Source organism: Toxorhynchites rutilus, chromosome 1, assembly GCF_029784135.1.
Source record: "Toxorhynchites rutilus septentrionalis strain SRP chromosome 1, ASM2978413v1, whole genome shotgun sequence".
In the NCBI taxonomy this organism is placed as follows: Eukaryota; Metazoa; Arthropoda; class Insecta; order Diptera; family Culicidae; genus Toxorhynchites; species Toxorhynchites rutilus.
Window position 1 is genome coordinate 94,397,475 of NC_073744.1, and position 23,724 is coordinate 94,421,198.

The window sequence follows — 23,724 nt, forward strand, 5'->3', positions numbered from 1 at the left end:
GATGACGATGTTGATGGAAAGCAGACGAAATGAAACGACAGCTGCGAAACAAGGAACACAAACAAGCACCCACTGGAGAATAGTATGAGGATTGGAAAGAGGCTCACCTGCGAGCCTATGAAAATAGGCCTTGTATTTTGTTTAATTCTGATACAGGAACAATAATCCGGAAGCGTTGTTTGACCAATGCTGTCCAGGTAAGTGTGTCGGCATCGATTGGGTAACTCGTGAAAAAAGACCAATGCTCACGACGTAACGATGAACAAGGCCTCCCATGATCGCGGGCAATTCGTTCAAGCGAGATAGTTTTCCAAACTCAAGCACCAAATCGCAGTAGCATGCGTTGAAATAGTTCAAGCCGTATTTGGAAATTTCGAGAAAGAAAAGTGCGCAGCAGGTACCGAGAAAGAAAGATCCGGTAGATCCAACAGAATCAGCATAAATTATTGGACAGGTACTCACCGTTTGAGCCTGTACAATAGGCCTTGTATGCTGATATACTATGCTCCAATTTTAAAAATGCAGCAGGGTCCTTTACCCTATAGCTGGCTTGTAGAATAGCGACGAACAAACGACCAAAAATTGCGTATCCGATAACCCTTTGACCTACAGCAAAATCCTGGTCACGGCACCAATGTTCGGACCCGTCTCGGTTTGATGGTCAGAGGGTCTGGGTTCACCTATTTCGATTCTTCCTTCTTCAGTACACGCACTCAAAAACGAAGCAATTTTCTCGAACTAATTTATTTGCTACAATGTTCTATAGCGACCGACGCGGTTGGCTGTCTTTTTCCGAATGAAAAAATTTATTATCTCTATGGATACTAGAAAACAGGAAAAAGCAAAGCTTGCTTAGTAGTTTTTACGGGGGTGCTCGGAAGGAGCATTACATAGAATTCACGCGCGGCATATGATGTGCGTGAACAGGGTGTTTGCATTCGACACATACGATGAGTCTCGAAGTTTTGGCAGGAGTACCCCCGCTTACTCTTCGGTTCACAGAATTATCCTACAGATTTCTCATCCGTTGCAAGATCATGAATCCATTGGTGATTGATAACTTCGAAAATCTACTCCAGCTGACTCCTCAGTCAACTTTTATGTCTTTATACCATGAGTACCTTACCCACGACGTGCACCCTTCACCAGGCATCTCCAACCAAGTTTGCTTCCCATACTTTTGCAATTCCTCTGTCATTTTTGATCTGTCCATGCGACAAAAAATCCATGGAATACCAGATCACCTACGCTCCAATGTTATTCCGTCGATATTTTCGGAAAAATATGGGAAAGTTGGATCTGATAAAATGTTCTTTACTGACGGTTCATACATAAACGGGTCCACTGGCTTCGGCATCTTCAATGAAAATTCCAGTGCCTCTTTCAAACTCAAAGATCCTTGTTCCGTGTATGTCGCAGAAATGGGTGCGATATACTATGCTCTAGGGATCATTGAAACACTGCCCATCGACCATTATTTTATTTTTTCAGACAGTCTCAGCTCAATAGAGGCAATCCGCTCAATGAAAGTTGATAAACGCTCATCTTATTTCCTAACAAGAATAAGACATCTATTGAGTATTTTGGTCGAAAAATTATTCAAGATTACCTTAGCATGGGTTCCCTCTCATTGCTCGATTCCGGGGAATGAGAAAGTGGACTCGCTAGCTAAGGTGGGCGCTTCAGAAGGCACACTTTTTGAAAGGCAAATTGCCTATAATGAATTTTTTCACATTCCTCGTCAGGACACACTCGTTAGTTGGCAGCGCATGTGGAGTGAAGATGAGTTCGGTCGTTGGTTACACACGATTATCCCTAAGGTCTCGACGAGTGCATGGTTCAAGGGATTGAATGTAGGTCGTGATTTCATTCGCGTGATATCTCGGCTTATGTCCAATCACTACAACCTAAACGCGCATCTCTATCGCATTGGGCTCGCAGCAAACAATCTTTGTGATTGTGGCGATGGCTACCACGACATCGAGCATGTTGTCTGGTCGTGTATCCGGTTCCATGCTGCTCGCTCTCAGCTCTCTAGAGCACTGAGAGCAAAAGGCAGACAATCGGATATCCCCGTCCGGGATATCTTAGGTAGCCGGGATCCTGATCTTCTGCTTCATCTATACCTGTTCCTCAGGAACGCCGATGTCAACGTTTGATGATGTTTCCTTCGTTGTGTCCCCGTTTTATATCCCTCCTATCCGATCGATAAACTTTTACTTAGTCGCGGCAATACATACACACACTCTTTACAGATGCACGGGCCAAAGGTTGTGCAGTCCACTGATCATTCAACAAGAGCCAAAGGTTGTACCGCTCATGACAACTCTACACGAACTGATGATTGCGCCGGCTAGTGACCATTCTATCCTGGATTCCTCGAGTCGAGAAAGACGCACCACGCTAGATATGGGGTACAGACTAGGGAGCGTTGCTGATTAATGGTCAGCTGCATCCCAATAGGAAGTAGCCCGTGTCGGGCACACGTACAGAGCATCGAAGACTGCAACATACCAATTATGAGAACACTTGTAATACTAACCTCGAGCCAACCGCGAGTAATCGGTTACATATTACTAACATAGTTGTAAGACAAAAATTGTCAAAATATTGGACTCCCGGCCCCGTCAGGCTAACGCCACATGTGCCTTAATAAAAAATATATTTTGGGAAAAAAAAAACTATACACAATACACAAGTTTAATTACATTAGCAAACATTCATGAAATTGAACAATTAAGATAAAACCTAAACAAAAAGATGAAAACAAAATATAAGCAAGTATATAGGAGAACTAGCCTTACGAACCAATTTTAGGGAAAACTCTTCTAGTTTCCCCTAAAACTCATTGAGTAGGGGGAGATGCAGCGTCCCTTTAAATTAATTCTTATCTCATCAGACATTTTTATAACCAGACAATATGAGAATCCAATAAAGGATTCTACAATAAGAATGAGCAACATAAGAATGCCGGAATTTTCCATTAATGTTATCGTGAAGAGAAGTAAAATAAAGAAAAGGGAGTCGGTCGTGAGCCACGCAGGAGAACGGTGGTGTCTCCTGAAAACCAAGAAGTTGTGTTTTTTGTGTTTTAGAACATAAGAATGCCGTGAGGCCGCTCGGGGCGCTGTACAGGAGATCCCCGTCCGGCATATCTTAGGTAGCCGTGATCCTGATCTTCTACTTCATCTATACCTGTTTCTCAGAAACGCCGATGTCAACGTTTGATGATGCTTCCTTCGTTGTGTCCCCGTTTCATATCCCTCCTATCCGATCGATAAACTTTTACTTAGTCGCGGCAATACATACACACACTCTTTACAGATACACTGAGCCTTGATAAAAGTATATATTTTGGAGAAAAAAAGAGATAGAGAAAAACTTTGTTCTGCAAAGATGTCTCAAATAATTGGAGCTACAACATTGTCGAACTATGTGTACCTCTATCTATAAAGATAAGAAAGTTTGATTTTTTATTTCATCGAAAATGTTGGTCACCCTATTTTTGACAACATAAAAGCGAGCGCTCTATCATGAGTAACAACCTTGCCTAAGACAGTTTGTGTCCAGAGCCAGAGAATAACTGTCGAACTCTAAATGCTAATTTCCACTTAAATGCATCTCCTGGACCATTGTGCATTGATCAATTCGTACCTAAGCGAACTAACCGTATACCTTTTAAACCTGCATAGTCGAACTCGGAGCTTAAGCGTTTGAAGAAACGGAAAAGGGCTTCGGAAACATGCCAAACTTAATACCGAATCTACGAAAGCACGTTATTCCAAGGCTTACTCTGACTACAGACGATTAAATGATCAACTACATCAAGCGCACCTAAGACAGCTCCAACGCCGTCTGAAATCCAACCCTAAGAGGTTCTGGCAACACGTGAATACTCAAAGGAAGGAAACAGGGCTCTCCTCAACCATGACTAACGGTGTAGTGAACGCTGTGACTATTCATGATACTGCAGAATTATTTCGTCCAGCAGCGTTTTCAGTAACGAACGAACAAACAGCCAGGACAGCTGCATCTCGCAACGTTCCTTTCTCAGCCTTCTCAAGTGGACCGTTTGCTATTACGAGAGAAATGGTTATCTCAGCCGGGAGTGAACTGAAAAGTTCGAGGGGTTCCGGTCCTGATGGTATTTTGTCCTTGGTCCTGAAACGCTGCTTGATTGCTCTAGCAACACCTCTAGCCAATACTTTCAATCTGTCCCTGAGGTCGGGTGACTTCCCATCCTGCTGGAAGGAATCTAACGTTTTTACGATTCACAAAAAGGGTTGTAAAAGCACTGTATCGAACTATCGTGGAATAGCCGCTTTAAGTGCTACGTCGAAGCTTCTCGAGCTAATTATTCTCGAAGAATTGGTTCAAAATTTCGCCCACTGCATTTCGGTGGACCAGCATGGTTTCATGTCCAAGCGCTCGACGACTACCAATTTAGTACAGTTCGCTTCCTACATCATCCGTGAAATAGAGCAAGGCCATCAAGTAGACGCTATATATACAGACCACTCTGCAGCATTCAATAAAATGAATCACGACATTGCTTTGGCTAAGTATGACAGGTTAGGTATTCAGAACGACCTGCTTGCTTGGCTATTATCTCATTTGACTGGTCGAAGCATGTCTGTCAAAATTGCGGACTATGTTGCTCCTTCCTTCCCCGTGACATCTGGCATTTCTCAAGGCAGCCATCTAGGGCCATTCTTGTTTCTGTTGTATATGAATGACGTCAACTACATTCTGAAATGCCGCAAGTTGTCGTACGCCGACGGCCTCAAGTTGTATCTCGTGATACGGAAACCAAACGATGCTGTTTTTCTACAGCTGCAATTAGAAGCTTTCGCCGAGTGGTGCCAACTAAACCGCATGTTACCTAATGCATCGAAATGTTCTATAATTTTATTCGGCAGACAATGTGCATTGATTCAACATAACTATGTCCTATCGGGGATGAGCTTGAAACGGGAATCGACGGTCAAGGATCTTGGATTACTACTTGATTCCAAGCTTACATTCAAGGACCACGTCGCCTACGTGATGTCGAAAGCCTCATCTCAACTCGGGTTCATGTTCCGCTTTGCCAAAGAATTCAAGGATATACATTGCCTTAAGGCTTTGTACTGCTCTTTGGTTCGTCCAATACTGGAATATTCGGCTGTAGTGTGGTGCCCGTACTACCAAAATAAGGTGAACCGCATCGAATCAATCCAATGAAAGTTTATCCGTTTCGCTCTGAGGCATCTTTCTCGGAATGACGTCCACAACTTGTCCAGCTACAAAAGTCGTTGCATGTTAACACACTTGGAATCACTTGAGGCGAGACGTAATATCACGATGGCGGCAAGCTTCATTGGGGACCTGCTTCGAGGTAAGATCGACTGTACTTCGCTGTCTTAACATAAAAATCTGCCGCCGTAATTTACGCTCAAATGTTTTCTTAAGCGTCCATCCCTCACGAACAAGTTATGGATTTAACAAGCCCATGCGAAGGATGTGCCGTGTCTTCAAAAGATACTACGAAATGTTTGACTTTAATGTTTCACTCCGTAGAAATAAGAGTTGTTTCCGTAGAGTTTTTAATTAATAGGTGTATTGTCGTAATTTTCATGTCATTGGGATAATTATTGTATCTGTTGGCAAATAAATGAATAATAATTTGGTGCTTCTGAAGGATTTATAAACTGGCTGAGACCTTACCTTTCTGGAAGAACGCTCCGTGTTAAACTCCAGTCTCAAACTCCATTTCCGTTTGCTGTTTGTTCGGAAGTTCCACAAGGAAGCAATCTAGGGCAACTGCTGTTTCCGACATTTTACAACGATGTGTCGTTTATTCTCTCATCCGACTGTGTATCGATCTACGCAGACGACTTGCAGATCTATCTGGCTATCGAAACTCTTGAGAACTGCAGAGCTTGCTCAACCAGTTCGCATGTTGATGCCGGCTGAATAAACTTACTAGTGATGCTGATGGTGTGTGATCATGACTTTTTTTATCGAAAAAGACAGTCAATTATATTCCAGTACACGATCGATGATTTCATCTTGGAAAGAGTCAGTCATGTCAACGACTCGGGCGTAGCGCTCGACCCCAAACTCTCCTTCGACGCACACCGTTCTGCGCAGGTCACTAAAGCCTATCGTCAGCTTGGGTTCATTTCAAGAATATCTAGGGACTTCGCAGAGCCTTGATGCCTGAAGTTACTCTATCGACCTCTTGTTCGGCCAATTCTTGAAACCGCATCGGTGGTATGTTAAATTAAATAAAACAACATAGAGTCAAATTTTAGACAAATTTATTTTATCTCTTGCTAAATATGATCCATTTGAAGCAACGCACATGTACCAATGCTTGACCCAGTCCTCCATGCATCCCTGGTAAAAAAAGCCTCACGGGGTCATATCAGATGAATACGGTGCTTGCTCGATGGTATTTACTTGATGCTTGGTAAAATAATTCAGTACAATTTGGTCTCGGTGCGATGGTGCGTTATAATCATGCAAAATCCAAGAATTGTCGGCCAACATTTCCGACCGTTTGCGACGTACAGGCAGACACTAATGATCGGATGGCACTAAAACCTACCTTCAAACTTTTTTGGCGGTCCGGTAGGTTCTTTGTCTTCGAAGTCAAAATTACCACTTTTAAACCGTGCAAACCACGTCTGACACGTTCGCTCATTCGGAGCATGCATTTGGCACCTACCGGACCGCCAAAAAAGTTTGACGATGAAACATTGGAGGCTTTACTCGATCAAGATCCGTCACGAACGCAACAAAAACTTGCACATACACTTGGAGTAGCTCAGCAAACCATATCCGATCGTTTAAAAGCAATGGGAATGATCCGAAAGATAGGACATTGGGTGCCAAATGAATGAAGCCACGAGACGTCAAACGCCGTTTTTTTCACGTGCGAACAACTGCTTCAACGGCATAAAGGAAAGGGTTTTTGTATCGAATCGTTACTGGCGATGAAAAGTGGGACCATTGCGACAATCCCAAACGTCGAGCAACGTATGGATACCTCGGCCGCGCGGTATATTCACGGCCGTAATGTTATGCTGTCTATTTGGTGGGACCAACTGGGTGTGGTGTACTATGAGCTGCTAAAACCGAATGGAACTATTACGGGGGACCTCTGCCGATGACAATTGATGCATTGAAGGAACATGAAGGCAACATGGCATGGTTGAGCAGCACTTATCCAATTCTGATGAAGTCAAAAATTGGATCGGTTCGTGGTTAGCCGACAAACCGGCTGATTATTTCCGCAAATAGATCCGTGAATTTCCAGAAAGATGAGAAAAAGTTGTGACTAGCGATGGGCAATACTTTGAATATTAAATTTGTAAGCATTAATTTTTGAAAAAAACGAAGAAATTTACCGGTACTCCTATTACATATTGAATGCTACGCGTTAGAAAACATGGAGACAGAACAGATTTCAAACAGATTTCTTTCAAATAGAGCGTTTTCTAAACTCCGGTATATAATAATAAACTTGTATATATATAAATTTATTTCTTAGACCATGTTATGTCAATTTGCGTAATGGAAAAGCGATCACCAATAAACGCTTTTTGAAAGGTTTGGTACGCGGCACCAAACATAAATGAAGATAAAAATAATGATGAAAAAAGACGGGTGGGTAATGTCGGGGACATAACCGGAGTGACGTAGGACTATACAAAGGGGACAGCTTTTGTTAAATATATATTTTAAATATATTGTTTTATTTTCTTCTCCTACGTGAATACCTACCTATCTACCTTAAAAATGGATTAGTTTACTGTTTACTCTTCATGAATATGTTGATGGTTCTGAAAAGAACCTTTGGTGTTGTGTTTTTGTTATCACTCGATATTCCCATCTTGTTCGGTTAAACCTTCCTGTTTAGCTATTGCGTTTGCCACTCGCCACAGCTTTCACAGTTGGAAAATTTCTTCCCATCCAGCTTGTGACATGTTGTTCAGTAAATTACATTTGATGCGACGTGCCGGAGAAACACTTTGCCACTCACTGAAACTAATTGTTGCCTTGATGAGCGCCGAACCGAAGCTGCTCTGCTTCTTGATGCGGGTTTTCTGATTGTCGTGAGCAGCTTTGCAAGCCAACTCGAGCACTCCGACGGCCGAAACTCTATAATCGCTGTTAGGTATACTGGTGCTCCGGCACCAATCCGTTCGGCCTAGTTACCCTTGCGGAGCAATCAGTGAATGCGACCAACAGGGAACTGGAGACCTGCACGGTTCGAGTGAGACTTTGCCTTTCCCTTAACTTGTCCTCCTTTGTTGCGTCCACGATGCCGATACCGTACAACCACACGGGTTTACGGTTTGAAAGAAAATAAGATATTTTTTTGGGGTCCGCGTGTTTTATACTCTAGCGGTACACACTCACAGGATAGAGACAAATCGGCAGACTCAGCCAGAGGGGCGAGTCTAACGAGACGAACGAATGAGCGTTAAAAGGGAGCGATGGCAAAAAAATACATCATATACATCTTAACGGCCAGAGACGAGGACACCATCGGTAAGCTCCTCTTAATAAATGAACTCATCGATAAAACACCTGTTGAGGTAATATATCATCCAACATTAAATCAACGCAAATGCGTTGTCACATGCCGGGAAGTGATTGATATTCCTGAATCATTAATTCTCACTGAACTTGCCGACCAACAAGTGATCGATGTTAAGCGGATCACTAGGAAGGAAAACAATATAGTTATCCCCACAGCTACCCTTATTCTGACCATTGGTGGGACAGTGATCCCAGAAGTAATTTTATTTGGATTCCTTCGCATCGGAACTCGGAATTTTTACCCGAACCCGATGCAATGTTTCAAGTGCTTCCGCTTTGGACATACGTCGAAACGATGCCAACGTGAGAATCCACTCTGTCGAAATTGCGGCAAAGAACATGGCACAGAAAACAAAATATGTAACGATGTCGCCCACTGCATTAATTGCCAAGGGGACCTCTCCTCTTCAAGCAGGAAGTGCCCAACATGGCTAAAAGAAAATGGAATAACCAAGATTAGAATAGATCAAGGCATTTCATATAAACAAGCCAAGGATCTTTACAACATTAAAAATAATGGACCTACATATTCAAGTGTCCTACAAGACAGGCTAAATAATATTCAAAAACTGACTGCTAGCTGCAACAAGTGCAAATGTAGTTGCGTTTCAGCTGAAAACAGTCCGGCAACAAGTCGCGAAAGTACTCCATCCACAGTTGACACTACTATGTCCGAATCTGATACCTCGACCACCGAATCAGAATATGATTCCGATGTTTCAATGACAATATCTGAGGCCCCAAGGAAAACCAAGAGGAAGATATCTTCCAAAAACACATCTTCAGAAGAGCTAAAAACCTCAGAAGATGAACTTCGACAAAATAAAGAGAAACAAAGGAAGACGACACGAAACAATCAGGAATCAAAGGAAACCACACCACAAAAACAACACACAAAATAACACGCAAAACCAAAACACACAAAACAGCAACACACATAACAATACACAAAACAACAACACACAAAATCCTGGATTCCTCGAGTCGAGAAAGACGCACCACGCTAGATATGGGGTACAGACTAGGGGGCGTTGCTGATTAATGGTCAGCTGCATCCCAATAGGAAGTATCTCGTGTCGGGCACACGTACAGAGCATCGAAGACTGCAACATACCAATTATGAGAACACTTGTAATACTAACCTCGAGCCAACCGCGAGTAATCGGTTACATATTACTAACATAGTTGTAAGACAAAAATTGTCAAAATATTGGACTCCCGGCCCCGTCAGGCTAACGCCACATGTGCCTTAATAAAATATATATTTTGAGAACAACACACAAAACAACAACACTCAAAACAACAACACACAAAACAACAGCACACAGAACAACAACACACAAAATAACAAACAAAACAAAAATGACAAGAGATCCGGAAAGAACAGCACCCCTTCCAAGGGCAAATAAGATCCACCAAACCCGCCAATACATTCACTCCAATGAACAAACTAGCTATTCAGTGGAACATTCGAAGTCTCCAAAGAAATTTTCCGGAATTACAAACATTAATCAATAAATATAATCCCACAATCATAGCTCTTCAAGAGACTATGACGCAGAGAAATTTTCACAAAGATTCTATCAAAGGTTACACCACTTATTTCAAAGAAGGACCCAACCCTTCATTCAACGGGGTTGCAACTTCAATAAAAATCGGCACCCCCCACAATTTTCTCCCCGTTAACACCGCTCTACAAGCAGTGGCAATACGCATAAACCTTCCGTTTCCAATCACAGTAACCAGCATATACATTTCTCCTACGTCCGATGTGGCTCCTCTACGGGGTCAACTGGACCATCTTCTCAACCAACTTCCCTCCCCAGTTCTCCTTATGGGTGATTTCAATGCTCACTCGTATGCCTGGGGATGCTCATACCTCAATCGAAGAGGGTCCATTTTAGAGGATTTTCTCTCCGATAATACTCTCACTCTTCTGAACAACGGCCAACACACCAGAATCAATTCTGCTTCTGGTTCTTCTTCGGCCATAGATCTCACCATCGTATCTCCTCAACTTTGTTCAAAGCTTTCATGGAACACCCACGATGATTGCTGCAACAGCGATCATCTCCCAATATGTATTTCCCTTGGCCAACCTTCTCCAGAAGTTTCAACAAGGCCGAGATGGAAATTTGAATATGCAAACTGGGCTGGCTATCAATGTGACATTGAATGCTGCCTCTCAACCAAACAAGATTGGACACCCGAAGACTTTTCCCAAGCCGTCCTTGAGGTTGCAATACGGTACATTCCTAGAACCAGCGGAAATCCTGGTAGAAAATGCGTCCCATGGTGGACACCTGAAGTAAATACAGCCATCAAAGACAGAAGAAAAGCCTTACGCAAGCTAAGAAAGGCCCACCCGGATAACCCATCTAAGCACACTCTGCTAGAGAAATTCCAAAGGGCTCGCAACAATGCTAGAGCTATTATTAAAACAGCCAAGCATAACAGCTGGATTAAATTCGTCAACGATATTAATCCTAACACGTCGTCAAAGGAATTATGGAGCAAAATTGGCAGGCTTCATGGCAAAAAAAGAAACAATGAATACAACCTTCTAATTAACGGTCATTATACAAATGATCGGAAAACTATAGCAGAGGCTTTCGGAGATTTCTTTGCCTCCACCTCATCCAACCAAAGCTTCGATACTACCTTTCAAACCCGCAAGGCAGAATGCGAAAAAATCCCCATTGATTTTAACACCGACGCAAATTTTGACTTCAACAAAACTATTTCCCTCAAAGAACTAGAATGGGCCTTAAACAAAGCAACACGCGGCTCCACTGGACCAGATGACATCAGCTACCCAATGCTGAAAAACCTACCCTATCTTGGGAAAAAAGTTTTTTTAAAACTTTACAACAATGTATGGAATAGTGGAATTTTCCCAAATTGCTGGAAAGAGGGCCTAATGGTCTCTCTGCCTAAACCAGACAAGAATAATCACCTGCTGGACAACTTCCGTCCCATCACTCTTCTGAGTTGCGTCGGTAAAATCATGGAAAAAACAGGAAGTGCGTTATATCTATGGTATAACCGCAAGGGTGACGTAGGACTATCGTTGATTTAGAGATCATTTGTTTGAAGTTGAATCTGAATTAATTCTGAATGAATGAATATTTGGAGAACTTCGAAAACGAGAGCGTTACGTTGGAGGCACAAGGTTTTATGCATCCAATATTGGATACGGAAATATCCTACTGATGGGGAAGAATAATCTTCAGAAGCTATCCTGTTGATTACGATTGATTGAAAAATCACAAAACCTAATGTATTTGGTCACAGTGTTACATGGATAGAAAACATTAAAATAAACTCTTTCATATGAATGTAATTTTAAATTCCCAGAGGAACTGGCAGATTATTTTCAGTAACGATTAGATATTTCCACATTTTCCTCGATACTGGAAGCCCACCAGTGGTTAATGCTAACTCGATAACCATCTGTTAATAGCACTTGATTGAAACATATTTGGTCACAGTGTTACATGGATAGAAAACATTCAAATAAACTCTTTCACATGAATGTATTTTTAAATTCCTAGAGGAACTGGCAGATTATTTTCCGGATCTTTCTCGATCCAAACGGAAAGAATTCCGTGCGTGTATGTGTGTGTGTGTAGCGGCTGCTTCGAGATCTTCCCGGGGAACCGTTTGTAGCATCACTCTCCTCCTGATGGATTCCCTTCTGGCCTAAGGTGCACAAACAGGCTCTTGGTGACACCGTTCATCCGCGCTTTCATGATAAATGAAGAGCTTCACCACAACAGCGACAACATGCTCCAATCGCTGTTCTATTAGAACTGAGTGGATTTCCGAGTGGCGCTCGCTTATATACCGATTGGTGATTTCAATAGCCTATTTTGAAAGCAAATTTAAGACTATTGAAACAAGTTTTTGGATCAGAAAGTAACAAGTATAGAACGCGTAGACATTTTATCTTTCAAATGAAGTGTTTATCATACCATTTCGTTCAGTTGTTTAGGAGCTATTAACACTCAAAATCTCGGTCTCCGGCGTAACGCTTTCGTTTTCGAAACTTTGATTTTACACCCCGGTATAGAAATGAAAGACGTAGTCCTACGTCAAAATTATCAACCGGCGCTTAACGACCTTTTTAGAGTCAAACAAGCTGCTCGACCCTAGACAATTTGCCTTCCGCGCGGGTAAAAGTACAGAAGACTGCCTCGTAGCTCTCGAAAAAGTCCTAGACGACGCCGCTGAAAGTAAAGGTGGGACCAGAATGCCGCGTTATGCGTCGCGTTGCAACAGTTGTGCTTTGACAGTTTATTTTGAATATGTGTGTTTCCATATAGTCGCTCACAATGATGCGTCGTGTCATTTGCATCGTTGTACTAAACTCTGACATTTGTTCTAAACTGCTTGCGTCGAATGTGTCAATGTGTTGTTTTTAAAAACATGCCATGGACACAACAAGAAAAAGATTTTCCCACGATCTGAAATTCGTTGAAAACGGAATGTGAAACAAATCTCTTTGAATTTGTGAAAACAAACGAGTGCTTCAGTTCGAAGGAACATCGACTGTGTGAAACCAGCCACACAAGAAAGAAAATTTGGACTGATATACCAAATGTACTGAAACAAGGTGGTATGTTACAGTTGAACATTTTTCAAATATTAGGACATCTTTTTTGATTTGTTTGTATGCTTTTTTTTGTAGTGGAAGTGTTGAAACGAAAGTGGAAGAGCTTTTGCGTGACAGATATTCGCGTAATAAATGCGCTTTCACAAGCTCCAAGTATAGGATTGGCACCGACGGCGGCTTCATCATGACAGTATTTTGAAGCATTAAAGGTTTTGTAAACACTTATCAGCAAATGAAGGTAAATAAAAGATTTAGTTATATGAATACTCAATGTCTTAACCGTTTTTTATATAGTGGAACTGCCAGCAACTACGACCCTGAATGATCAGTTCTCGTGTAGAAAAAATCGACGAAACGACTTGTGTTCTGGCTGCTGGGAGTGATCACAAAACTCCACGGAAATGGAACAAACAGCAGCACAAAAATATTGATCTCCGTGACACTAAGCTCATGGTGAAAACAATGTATGCAGCATAACCTCCGAGCCATGATTCATTCGCAAAAAACCTTGATTGTGTCCTAAATGATCACAATTGTTGAGGAATGAAATAAAAACGCCATGTTGTCTATTTTTTAATTTTTTATTCATATTTAACTAATTTAATTATCTTTTACATAACCGGTGAGTGTGTCACGTAGCTGATACGAAGCCTTACTAGAATTGTTCTTATTCATATTTCTGCTGCTGATAAATCTATAAGAAGTGTAACTTTAGCACACCATTCTCTCGAATTCATAGAACTTTGAAAACTCTCTACACCTATAAAGTTGCGAAGCGCCGTTGCGATTTTCTCCACCAGATGCATCGAAGTCAGAAAACAATCGCGGTCTCTTTGTCGCATCAGCTATACCAAAAATCGCGGTTCTAGTTCGAAAGTCAAATTCACCATCTACGGGAGCCAGTGTCTCGCATATTATTTCGGTTAGTACGACGACGGCTGCTCTCCGATGTCGGTTCATGTCTTTTTCAGTTCCAATTTTTAAACTAGCTGTAATCTGCATACATAGAATTATTAAAATACAAGATTCACTAGTTGATTGAATTTGTTGAGTGTTTTATTTCGTTTTTGTTTACGTGAAAAGCGACGATGCGAACGCTACATTGTGATTACAAATCAACAGATTGCGTCAGGCAAACGCTTTAGTACAAAACGCAAGCAATGACAGCTGATGAGAAGCGACGCACAACGCGGCATTCTGTTTCCACCTTAATCTGCACGCAGATGTTGTATCACTCGATCTTAGCAAGGCCTTCGATCGAGCATGGAGGTACCCAGTTCTGAAAAATCTATTCAACTGGGGGGTTCGTGGTAGATTAGGCTTCTTCATCAAAGGGTTTCTGGAAAACAGAACCTTTAAAACAATCATCAACAATCACAAGTCTTCATTGAAAATCCTTGAAAACGGGTTTCCCCAAGGTTCAGTCCTTTATCCAACACTCTTCAATGTTGCCATGCAACCTATTTTTGAATTAATTCCCGACAGTATAAACATTTTTGTTTATGCTGATGATATCACTCTTGTTTCTGTCAGTGGCTTTGGGTTAGCACAGGGAAAGAGACTTCAAAGTACAATTGATTCCATACAAAACTGGGCCCAACACATAGGATTCCAATTTTCGCCAGAAAAATCCCGATTCATTCACATTGGCAAAACACTCAAAAAGAAATCCGTCCTAAAGCTTAATCAATCCGAAATCCCTCAGAAGAGAACACTCAGAATACTGGGTGTTACCTTCGATACCAGGCTTAATTTATTACATCATGCTCAATTGGTCAAAAAAGCCGCCAGCAGGAAAATGAATATCCTCAAGTCCATTACAGGAAGTTTATCCTCTGGACACAGAGAAACACTACTTAAAATCATCAATATCTGGTTGGTCCCCCAAATCCTTTACGGAGTATGCATCTTCAGCCGTGGTGGGGACAGAGTACTCAACGCCATTGAACCCATCTACACCAAAGCAATAAAGCTACCTTTCAAATACCTTGTGACAAGAATTATCACAGGTAAAGCCATCCGACAACTTTCACTTCCTGAAAATGACCCCCATGTGCCATTAGTAATTCGAGCTAAAAACTGGTTCAAAGACCTCACAAATCAGGACCTTCCCGATATATGCGCACTTTCAACTGCCACGGGAAGAAAATGGAACGTCAAACCGCCGAACGTAAATCTTGATCTTCTCAAGTCTGTCCGTGCGGGAGACCCTCCACCAAAAGTGAAAGCCTGCTTCAATCACCTCACGGCAACCCATTTCAAGTTCGAACACCAGGTCTACACAGACGGTTCTGTTAACTCCGATGGAGTTGGGTGTGGAATTTTCGAGAACAGATACACCGGTAGCTTCTCTTCCACCGCAATGCTTCAGTGCGGAAGCTTTTGCTCTATTAATAGCTACACAAGAGTGTACCCATGATCACCTTCCTACGTTAATTTTCTCCGATTCAGCTAGCTGTCTTCAAGACCTGCTCAGTGGAAACAGTAGACACCCATGGATAATACAGACAAAAGAGGCTGCTTCAGAAAAAAACGTCTCCTACTGTTGGGTTCCTGGTCATTCCGGAATCCTCGGAAACACAGCCGCAGACAAACTGGCCGGTAAGGGTAGCAAAATAGAACCACCAGTTATACCCTGTCCTCGAACTGATATAGCTCGCTGGGTCAAACAGCAAATTCGCGAAAGCTGGAACATAGGCTGGTTAATTAGCCCTCCCACCCATCTCCATCAAATCAAAAATACCACGCTTCCTTGGTTTGATCAAAACAACAGCAAAGAAAGACATATATATATATATATATATATATATATATATATATATATGTATACATGTATATGCGCATGCATGCACAGGTATATGTACAAAATTACAATCTAACAAATAAATTGGCGTATGTATGTGTATGCATCTATAAACATAAAACATACAAAATATTAAAACAAATAAAAATATATAAACATAAAACATCTTTCATATATAACTCACAAATTAACTTTTTCCAGCATATGCAGCAGTACTATATAATCAAACAGCATACCTTTTAAACATATTATTATTTTATTTACTAAATTCTAACCACACTAATTCATACTTATCCAGCATTTTACTAACACCATTAAATTTAACTACATTTATAAATCATCCAACATCACATCATTCCTTCCCACTCTATCCCACCCCTTTTCCTTACCATTCCTTTCCTTATTCTCCTAACCTCCTCCTCCCCCTACATTTCTTTTTGGTCTAGAGCTAGGTTCTACGATGCTTTGTCGCTGCTTTGGTACTCATTAATAACAATACAATTACGTTACAGCTTACATTAAACATCTTACATGGCATAGGATTCTTTCCTACCTTCGCCCGGTTTTACAACTGAACAGACAAGTCTGCTGAATGTGGTTTTTTCTTCTTTTTCACCAGCCTCCTCAAGACTGGTGCTCAACGGCTCTTCTCAGAGCTAGAGGCGAATGAACTGAAAAGTTTAAACCCTCTTAAAGCCAAAATGAAGAAAAAGAAGAAAATACATCATATACTGATTTTAACCTCCGACCGAGAAGATCGATTTTTCTTTCAGCAGCTCGGATTTTTGGCATTTCTGGACAACGGACTGGGACGTTCCCCCTGGCGATTTTGGAAGGAGATTTGTTGCAATTGTTTAGACGTGACAGCAGAAGGAGAGCGGGAAAAGGCAATAGTTCGCTTCGACCGTGGAGAGCGGGCGCTCACCGGCTTGCCGGAAAAAGCGCGCGCTTTTTCGGCGTCACCGACGCCACGCCCCCTTTTTTCATTCGGGCAGTGTTGCCAGTTTTATTGTAGTGCCAGTAGTGAATCTTAATTATTAAATAAAATCTAAAAAGAAAAAAAAAACACGCATACAAACAGTGAAGTGACTGAAGCAATTATTAGATTAAGTTTAATTTGCAATTTTTCCGCACCTATTGGTGGCTTTTCAAAGTACTTTATTGGAACAAAGTGTAATTTTCTGGGAAAGTACCCCTTAGTGAATATCCCCCAATAAGGAATTTTAGTGATTTTATATCCGTACCTGCTGACTATAACCTAGGTATAGTCAAGCAGAAGCATGGCTTCAAGTAGCTCCGGGCCTCCGGGAGGCCGGGCTACAAATTTCTTTGAGGGCAGGCCCACCGAAGCCACCGCTCCACTATGGGCGGACCCCTCGAACGGTAATCTCCAGATACTGCTTCTGAGAGCTACAGGAGACAAGGTGCTTCCAACAAACCCCTTCACAGTTAGCAATACCATCAAGGCAGTTGTAAAAAAATTCAACAGCGCCAAACCACAGCGAGATGATAAAAAGAAACTCCAGTACATCTTGACAACCAGGGATGAGGATACAGTCGGTAAGTTACTTTCGATTACCAAACTGATTGACAATACCCCTGTAGAAGTGATCTTCCACCCAACTTTAAACCAACGCAAATGCGTTGTGACTTGCCGCGAAGTTATCGACCTTCCTGAATCCGAACTGGTGAAAGAACTCACCGCTCAAGGTGTGATCGGCGTTAAACGCATCACCAGAAAGGACAACAACATTGTTGTGCCAACGGCCACTTTAATATTGACCATTCGCGGAACTGTTGTTCCCAATTTCATTTATTTTGGGTTCATTCGAGCCGGGACTAGAAATTTTTATCCCAATCCCATGCAATGCTACAAGTGCTACAAATTTGGGCATACGAACAAGCGATGCAAACGCGAAAATCCGCTTTGCAGAAACTGCGGCCAAGAACATCCGGAACAACAAACAGACGCAAACAAAGTATGCAATGCTTCAGCTTTTGGTGTCAACTGCCAAGGGAACCACTCCTCTTCTAGTAGGAATTGTCCCGTATGGCAAACCGAAAATAAAATCACCAGAATAAGAATCGACAATGGAATCTCATACAAAGAGGCAAAGGAACAGCTGCAACTTCAAAACAATGCTCCAACATTCGCAAGTGTTCTGCAAGACAGACTATCCAACTTGCAAAAGCCAGCACCCAGCTGCAACTGCAAATGTAACTGCGCCTCGGCCGCTTCGGCCACTTCTAGCCGCGAAAGCACCCCCCAATTGACACTACATTCGATACAATCATGACAGATTCAACAACTGGTAGTTCATCAACTGAATCCGAAAGCAAATCAGTCATTTCTATGGATACGTCTGATGTTCCAAACAAAAAAAAAACAAAAGAAAAATAACTAAAGGATCATCCTCAGAGTCAGATCAAAAATCTGAAGATGAGACCCAAACAAACAAGGACAAGAAAAGAACTAAGAATGAACAAAGACAGACACCAACAACAAATAACAATACAACCCCAACAGAAAACAACAACAACAACAACACACATCAAACAAAAAACAACAATAACAACAACAGCAACGCACATTCAACAAAAAACAACACAAACACAACAAACACTCCAAAGACTTCTACACCAAACAAAAACAACACCAATACCTCAAAGAAAGCTTCTCTTTCCAAGGGTAAAGGACCATCGAACTAATTCTCTTTGAATAGTTCAAACATACACACAATTAAGACTTAGGAATTAGAGTTAAAAACACCAACACATTCACTCCAACACAGAAATTCGGGATACAATGGAACATCAGAAGTATCCGACGAAATATTCTAGAATTTTAAATGCTTATTTCGAACTCTAATCCCACAGTCATAGCCCTTCAAGAAACTATGACACCAAACAATTTCAATAAACACTTCATCTCAAAATACATCACATATTTCAAAGAGGGTCCCAACCCCTCAAAACACGGAGTTGCAATCGCAATCAAGGATGGCACTCCACATGATCTTCTTCCCATTACCACTGATCTTCAGGCAGTGGTAGTGCGCATTAAACACCCCTTTCCAATCACCGTCGTTAGCATCTACATCACTAATGATTCCGATCCGAACACTCTACGCGGCCAACTGGACCATCTGTTCGCCCAACTTCCCGCCCCAATCATGCTTATGGGTGATTTCAACGCCCACTCATACGCCTGGGGAGGTGCATACCTCGATCGAAAAGGATCCATCATTGAGGATTTCATATCCGACCATTCTCTTCTTAACAACGGCCAATACACCAGAATCCATTATTCTGGTACTACTTCAGCCATCGATCTCACTATAGTATCAGACAAACTCTCTTCAAAGCTTTCTTGGAACATCCACGATGATACTTGCGGAAGCGATCATTTTCCAATCTTCACTTCCTTCGGCCAAACTTCTCCAGAGTTTTCAACAAGGCCAAGATGGAAATTTGAATACGCTGACTGGGCTGGCTATCAGTTTGACATTGAAAACCGCCTCTCCGCTAAACGAGATTGGACAGCCGAGGAATTCTCCAGTTGTCCTAGAAGTTGCAATGGTGCACATCCCCAGAACCAGTGGCATCCCTGGCAGGAAATGTGTCCCATGGTGGTCGCCTGAGCTGAAGGCAGCGATCAAAGGTCGATGTAAGGCCTTACGCAAATTAAGAAAGGCCCATCCGGACAGCCCACTGAGGCCGACTCTGCTTACAGAGTTCCAAAGGGCTCGCAAAGAAGCTAAGACTGTTATCAACACAGCCAAGCACAACAGTTGGGTTAAATTCGTCAGCGAAATTAATCCCAACGCGTCAACAAAGGAGTTATGGAGTAAGATTGGCAGGCTTCATGGCAAGAAAAGGAGCAAAGAATATAATCTTCTAATTAACGGTCAATACACCAATGACCGGAAAATCATCGCCGAGGCGTTTGGAGATTTCTTTGCATCCGCCTCCTCCAATCAAAACTACGACCAAACCTTTCTAACCCACAAAACGGAATGCGAAAGAATTCCCATCGATTTTCATACCGATGTGGAATTTGACTTCAACAAAAACCTCTCCCTCAAAGAGCTCGATTGGGTACTGAACAAAGTCAAACAAGGATCCACAGAACCTGATGACATCAGCTACCCTATGGTTAAGAATCTACCCCATCTCGGGAAAAAGCACTTCTGAAGCTCCTCAACAAAGTCTGGGACAGTGGAACCCTCCCCAGTTGCTGGAAAGAGGGTTTAATGATCTGTATCCCGAAACCAGACATGAACAACCATCTTCTTGACAATTTCCGCCCCATCACTCTTCTAAGTTGTGTTGGGAAAGTCATGGAAAAAATGATCAATCGACGCTTAACGACTTTTCTAGAGTCAAATAAGCTGATTGATCCCAGACAATTCGCATTCCGTGCGGGAAAAGGTACAGAAGATTGCCTTGTAGCAATCGAAAAAATCCTAGACGACGCAATTGAAAAATTACACCACATTGATATTGTTTCCCTGGATTTATCCAAGGCCTTCGATCGGGCATGGAGGTACCCAGTGCTGAAAAGCCTTTTCGACTGGGGGATTCGTGGGAGGTTAGGTCTCTTCATTAAAAGTTTTCTAGAAAACCGGTCTTTCAAAACCGTTATTAATAACCACCAATCTTCTCTAAAAATCCCAGAAAACGGCTTTCCCCAACGCTCAGCACACCAACCCTCTTCAACATTGCCATGCAATCTCTATTCGAGGTTATCCCCGACCATATAAAAATCATAGTCTATGCAGATGACATCACTCTTATCTCTACGAGCTGTTTCGGCTTAATTCAGAGAAAGAGGCTTCAAAAAACCTTAGACTCCATCCAAAACTGGGCTCTAAAACAGGTTTCAAAATTTCCCCGGAGAAATCCAAACACATACATATCGGGAAAGCTCTCAGAAGGAGAACCTATCTTCAGCTCAACAAAATCCCGATCCCTACAATGAGGACATTGAAAATACTAGGGGTTACTTTCGACAAGAAACTCAACTTCCTATCACATTCCCAAAAGACCAAAATAGCCACCAGAAAGAAACTGAACATCATCAAGGCTATCGCAGGCAACCTAGCCTCTGGTCATAGAAAGACGCTGCTAAATGTGGTAAATGTTTGGTTGGTCCCACAAATCCCTTACGGAATAGGCACCTTCAGCCGTGGAGGGGACAGGGTGTTAAACACCATTCAACCAATTTACAATAAAGCAATTAGGCTCGCAATTGACGCTTTTCCCTCCAGTCCTACTCTTGCTGTAATGGCAGAAAGTGGGCAACTTCCCTTCACCCACCTGGTAACAAAAGCCATCACTAATAAAGCCATCCGTCACTTGTCACTCCCCGAAAGCGACCACAATGTCCCATTAATAAATAGGGCTTAGACATGGTTCAAAAATCTCACGAACAAAGATCTTCCCGATATATGTGAACGTTCATCTGCAACGGGAAGAAATTGGAACGTCAAACCGCCGAACATTAACCTTGAACTTCTCAAGGCAGTTCGGGCGGGAGACCCTTCTCCAAAAGTCAAAGCCTGCTTCAATAACCTCGTTGCATCCAATTTTCAAATTAATCACCAGGTATACACAGATGGTTCAGTCAGTGCCGATGGAGTTGGATGTGGAATCTTTGAGAGTAGATACACTGGTAGCTTTTCTCTTCCACCGCAATGCTCCATCTTCAGTGCGGAAGCTTTCGCCCTTTTAATAGCTACCCAAGAATACACCCATGATTTTCTTCCTACCACAATATTCTCCGACTCAGCTAGCTGTCTCCACGATCTTCTGAGTGGAAACAGCAAACACCCATGGATTAAGCAAACAGAAGAGGCTGCTTCAAATAAAAACATCTCCTTCTGCTGGGTTCCTGGTCACTCAGGAATCCGCGGAAACACAGCCGCCGACATACTGGCCGGCAAGGGCAGCAAAATGGAACCCCCAGACATGCCCTGTCCTCCATCTGACATTGTCCGCTGGGTAAAACAGCAAGTCCGTGAAAGTTGGGACATAGGCTGGATAAACAGCCGTCCCACTCATCTTCATAAAATCAAAAATTCCACTCTCCCTTGGGAGGACCGTCTCAATAGTAGGGAAAGGCAAGTCCTTACCCGTCTTAGAATTGGGCACACTAACTTCACCCACTCACACTTGTTCTGCAGAGCCGAAAAACCCCAATGTGCTTGCAACGAAGCTCCGGTTTCCGTTAGCCATCTTTTACTTGAATGTCAACATACCAAAGATGCTCGAGTCCGACACAACATAGGTCAGAGTCTCCGAGATATCCTCAGTAGAGACGAGACCCAAGAAACCAATTTAATTGCGTTTCTGAAAGAAACCGACTTCTTTGGTAAAATCTAAATCGAAATACTAAATACTTTGGAAATTGCTTATTAAGGTTCGCCACTTCACAGTCATGTATGCGTGTTTATGTGTGTATACACAGGTATGTACGGGTCGGAAGGAAGGAATTCATACATGTATATACACGCATTCAATAATAATAAATAACAAATAATATAATATATACTTTCATACCCACATCTATCTTCTATCCATTACATTATACTTTAATCAACTTCCTATTCTTACAGCCACACTCCCCAAGGAGGATAAATTCATTAAATAAACCTCTCCATTTTTCAGCTCTACCTTATACCATTAAATTCAAAACCACTATATTTTATTCAAACTGTATCTCATTTCATTTCATTTCAGAGTTTATTGTTTTGTTATCACTCGATATCCCCATCTTGTTCGGCTAAACCTTGCTGTTTAGCGATTGCATTTGCCACTCGCCACAGCTTTCACAGTTGGAAAATTTCTTCCCATCCAGCTTGTGACATATTTTACAGTAAATTACATTCAATGGCACGTCGCATTACCACCACTCAGTATCGGATTGGAGGTAATTTTAACCTATTTTAACCTGTAATTGAACATTTGCGATGACAGTGGTACAGTGTCGACCTTCAATGTGGGGTCATAATTTGGACCCCGAACTCTATGTTTACAAAAATGTCCAACTAAATATGTCGCATTACTGGTCCGACCAATTAGCTAAATGTCGATATCTGAGAAAGAGGAGCCAGCTGAATGACAGATAGTTTGTTTTCTTCTTATTCTTTTTACGCATTCTCATCAAGAAAATTCCAAACTGACAATTTCGATCAAGCAAGTTGTTGTCATTCATTTATGAGAAAAGTGTTCAAACTTGACGTGAACCTTTGTTAGTGAGTACATTTGTGCGTTTTATCCCCGATTTGATTTTTGACATAGGAATGCGTCTAACAGGAATATAGGGAGGGTAAAAATTTGAACACTGATCATGTAGGAAATAATAAAAGATGTACCACGTCAGCCCACATCATGGCTTCTAGCAGCATCGGCCCATTCAAACATTTTGACGTAGGACTACGTCTAACCGGAAGATATAGGGGGTGAAATGGAAATCTAGGCACTGAAGAAGTAGGAAAAAATGCAAGATTTGGAACGTTTATAACTCGAGCATTTCTCAATAGATCGCAAAGGTGTTTGCATCAATTGATAGGAAATATATCTACGCATCTATCATAACGAATAACATTCCATTTTTCTTGAGATAAATAATTGAATAATTGTGAAATATCAAGCATTGTCAAAATGCACTATGTGCCCATTTTTGATTGGTCCATTTTGTGCTCCTCAAATC

At 41.9% G+C, this 23,724-nt stretch overlaps 1 long non-coding RNA gene across 1 annotated transcript; it reads left to right on the forward strand.

The window, feature by feature from the left end:
* The first annotated feature begins 13,029 nt into the window (after positions 1 to 13,029).
* Positions 13,030 to 13,701, forward strand: LOC129767682 (uncharacterized). Its single transcript, XR_008742036.1, has 3 exons — positions 13,030 to 13,210; positions 13,283 to 13,445; positions 13,502 to 13,701. It is a non-coding gene; the product is annotated as an uncharacterized LOC129767682 (long non-coding RNA).
* The last annotated feature ends 10,023 nt before the right edge of the window (positions 13,702 to 23,724 follow it).